The 4,333-nt window shown below is 36.3% G+C and overlaps 1 long non-coding RNA gene across 1 annotated transcript; it reads right to left on the bottom strand.

The window, feature by feature from the left end:
• Nucleotides 1-1,539: 1,539 nt before the first annotated feature.
• Nucleotides 1,540-3,983, bottom strand: LOC125245035. The gene is made up of 3 exons (XR_007179426.1): nt 3,935-3,983; nt 3,700-3,833; nt 1,540-3,331 (listed from the first exon to the last, which is right to left on the bottom strand). It is a non-coding gene; the product is annotated as an uncharacterized LOC125245035 (long non-coding RNA).
• Between the last annotated feature and the right edge of the window lie 350 nt (nt 3,984-4,333).

The raw sequence follows: 4,333 nt of genomic DNA, 5'->3' as shown, positions 1-4,333 counted from the left end.
AATTACTGCATCAGTTTCGTGTGGTACTTTTGATGTTTTATCACGTGGGATACCATTTTTGTAAGGGTAATACATAATCTGGTAATTGTGGTGTCCTAATTAGAAATAAAACTGGGGCTGTCGATTTAACATGTTAATTAGATTAATTAGTTATGGTGAAAAATAACTTGACTTTTCATACAGTTGACTGATGACGAATATGATGCAGGGCAACAACTCACTGCTTGATGAAGTCTATATAATGCAGTCAGAAAGTCCATAAAATTAAAGATATGGGGGCAAAAATGCCCATGTTTGAGTTTTTGTCTCATATTTAGATCATATGTGTTAAGCAATATCACGCAAAAGCGATCATGTGCAATATTACACAAGTGCTGTTTTGGTCCCATATCCTATATATAACGAGTGCAAATGCAATACTTATTTCATCAGTTCAGTAAATAAGTTAAAACTGTGTTATTTTAGACAAAATATTGTCTATTTTGTTCAATTCTGCCAATGAAAATGTAAAGACTAAGCAGAACTGCTTGTCTCTGTGCAATACACAGCAGTGTTTCATTTCTGAATCCGCGTTTTGAAAGAACCAAGTGAAATCGAGTGAAATCAATGATTCAGCGGACCATTCATAAAAGACTTGTTGAACTTGAAGCGGCGCTACAGACAGACCAAATGGTGTATGGAGAGAACCATTTATTTACTTCACTGTTGAACAAATCCAGCTGTTTGAATGAATGAATGTGAACAAATTAATTATCAAGACATTTACCGCCACCTACTGGCAGTTTTAATTTCTTTTTTAGAGTAATTTTATTTTTTTTTAAAAATAATTTCATATGTCCATTTTAATTAAAAACATAAAGATATGGTTTACCCAAAAATGAAAATTCAGTCATTATTTACTCAACCTCATGGTCCGAAAGTTCATGTGTAATAATTTCTATGTTGAATCGAATTAAATATTTCTTTCTGAAGCTACTTTTTGTGGTGTCTATTTGATGCTTTACAATAATGACTTCAAATTATCTTTTGAGGGTAATTTCTCAGCCAAAATTGATGTTTGATTAAATTATGATTAATTAGATTAATTAATCACCACATCATGTAATTAATTAGAATAAAAATTTTAATCACTTGACAGCCCTAAATAAAACATAAATTCTGGAAATTGTCACTACAAAATCATTAATTTTGACCAAAAATTTCGACCAGAATCCTCATCGGATTCTGCTGTCGGGCGCAGTTGCTCTCCACCGACTGCGCTGACCAAAAGCACGATGGGAAACGACTTGATGATGACACAGCTTTATGACCGTGATGTATTACTGTTTTAAAATGTTTGATTTAATTTTAATCTCATATTTTTATGTGTAAAAATAATGTGCGAATATTCCCAAACTCTCTGACAGTGCGATCTCTCTGTGGGTTATGTGATTGTTGTCATTTATAAAAAATATAAATAAAAGTAAAATGATTGATACACACATCTTTCGATAGGAAATAAATAACAAGTACTTTGGGTGTCTTGTTCATTATGTTTATTTTCATATAAAAGCCACAGAACTTAAATTACATCCAGTTTATCAGAAACACAGCACACGAGAGTGAATCCCGCGATATCCGCCTTTGATCTCGTAGGTTCTGATCCACTACGAGAACAGAGAACTGTTCGTCTTGCCTGCACTTTTTTCACTCCTCCCCTCACTGCAGCCGCCTGCTCTCGCCTACATTTCAGACGAGGTGAGGCGCATCTCAAACAAGCCTAGTGAGACAAAATCTCACTGAGACTCGCGAGATCAAATGTGACTTGAGAATAAAAACAAATGTTGTTGTCAGCAGGCTTTCCTATCACACTTTCTGCTTTACAGTGAAGAACAAAATAGAAAAAAATAATACAGGTGATCTTCTTTCTCAAAACTCCACTTTCATGTCATGTTTGTGGCTGCCAAGTTTTAGCTAAAGAAGCACGTAAAATCCGGTATGTGACGCTTGATCATTCTCATTGGCTGTCGAGGGCATCAAGAGTCGTAAATATCAAACATGTTTGAGATCGGCGTTGCTCCGTTCAGATCGGGAGCAGTTAAATAATCGTGATGAAATACCACACAATAGAGGATTTTTTGGACAAAAAATCATTTGCTACAAGCCTCAAATTAGACCACACCCCTCCGAACGTTCAGGGGTGCAAATCAAGCTTAAAATCTTCAAGTGTGTGGGCAGAATTATTTGGGGTTGCTTCACAATAACTTGGCAACACTGCACATGCACAACCTGCACACATGGAAATAATAAAAGCACCTATGTTGCACTCCTGGACAGACACGACTCATTCTTCCCAGTTCGAAGTTGGAGTTAATATTTACACGTGAGAATTTTTCTACACACACAATCAGCAGTTTACATTCTCTCTTCTTCTGTCTCGCTCGAGGACGTTCTCTGATGATATTACTCTCCTGCTCACCTCTGACCTCTCAGCAGCAAAGTCAGTCAACATAATTTAACAAAATAAAACTAAGATGTAATTTTGATATACTCCCCTTATAAAACTAAAATCCACATCTGATTCAAAAATGTAAATTGCAACACACTCCTAGCGTGCAAAACATACATTAAACCCACAGGACACATATTCTGAACTCTCAATGACACTATGCTATGTGGTTTTTCAAAGATTTTAATATGTCGTGCAGCCTTACAAAATGGTCCAATAATGCGGATCATGGATTCTCGTCTGTGGATATGCGCCACTTCCGGTATTTTGCCGGTTACTCGACACAGTGAAAATTGCAATCAAGGATATTTTTTAAAAAGAGACTACAATTTAATCAAGGAGTCATGACAGTCCTACATTTGAGTCACATGTGATATTCGTCCTGTCTGTCTCAGTGCTGAAACTCTTTATACAAAGTTACATGAATACAGCTTATGCAGATTTCAAACACACATTAGTCCTCATTAATACAGGTTCATATGTTAATGATTCTTCATAATTTTATCTTAAATCATACACTGAATGTTCAGAATTATTGGAATCACATTTTGCAAATCTCCTGTTATCTTAAGGGAAACAGTAGGAAACCACTGAAAGTGCTGTGGTTATTCTGGTCATCATATATCCTTGTGTTAGGGTACAGTCTCACATAGACAACATCTCCAACCTCCAGGATCAACACAACTCCATTTGAGGAGTTTAACACATTCTGAGCCTGATGGGCATATGCCATAATCACACGCTGTCCATTCTTATAAATTGATACAGCTGCTGCAGTTGGGCCATGACTACATACAGAGACTCTGAACATGTACGCTCCTTTCAGTGGGGCTATGAAAATACCTAAATCAAATAACAAGAGATACAGAATCAGCTGTTTCCTGTATGATTGCTCAATTACCAAACTCACTGTGTAATAGTTTTGAAAGATGGCAGATGATTTTAGGCTACATTTACACGACAACAATATCCTAAAATGGACAAGTTTACGTAGTTTACATGGAGACGATAACGGTATCGTTTCCAAAAACTTGCACTTTGAAGCCCATTTTTTAAAAGTGTGTGTTTTCAGGACACCAAAACGCTGTTGTCGTGTAAACGGCTCCTAATTCTCTTATTTTCCACATTACACAACTGCAGAGAGGTCTGAATGGAGAAGGGTTTTTATTACTATAAACTGAGTTTTATGACTACATTTCATTGATAATTACCTGTAATTGGGTTGATTAGGCGTTCCCTATGTTTGTGAAGACGTTCCTGTAGGTTAGTGTGATGTCAGTGGAAAAAGGACCAATGTGCCCACTGCCAGATTGCATCAGTGAAGCTGAAAAAGCTATTTCTCTGTCTGTTATTGAAAAAACATAAGCAATATTGTGATATGCATTAGCCTGTATTACACTGCAGAATGAATACACTGAATTTAACATCATTCAAGCACACTTTCACCTCTATTTTCCTTTCTCAACTCCACTTGACTCAGAGTAAGATTTGAAATACTTCTGTGAAGGAATAAAGCCATTCTGTTAAATGACATTTACACTGATTATTGTAATAGATAACACAATCCCTTTGGACTGGACAGTATACACTCAGACTGCTTCACAGCAGTTAACATTTGCACATTATACAATGTATTGCATTGGTGTCTTTGAGGATCTTTGATAAAAGAGTGAATGTTTTGGTGAAGTACTCTATCATTTTTCTTGTTCATCTCAATCAAACATCAGTTGCGTCTCTAAAGCTCTGATGTTTTCTTTCTGCTCTGTAACGGTCAGGCGGTCAGTTCTCTGTTCTTTTCTTTCTGCTCTGTATCCGCGGCAGTCAGTTCTCTGATGTTTTCTTTCT

The sequence above is a fragment of the Megalobrama amblycephala genome, linkage group LG14, assembly GCF_018812025.1.
Source record: "Megalobrama amblycephala isolate DHTTF-2021 linkage group LG14, ASM1881202v1, whole genome shotgun sequence".
Taxonomy (NCBI): domain Eukaryota; kingdom Metazoa; phylum Chordata; class Actinopteri; order Cypriniformes; family Xenocyprididae; genus Megalobrama; species Megalobrama amblycephala.
This window is presented reverse-complemented; position numbering and strand designations above follow the sequence as displayed.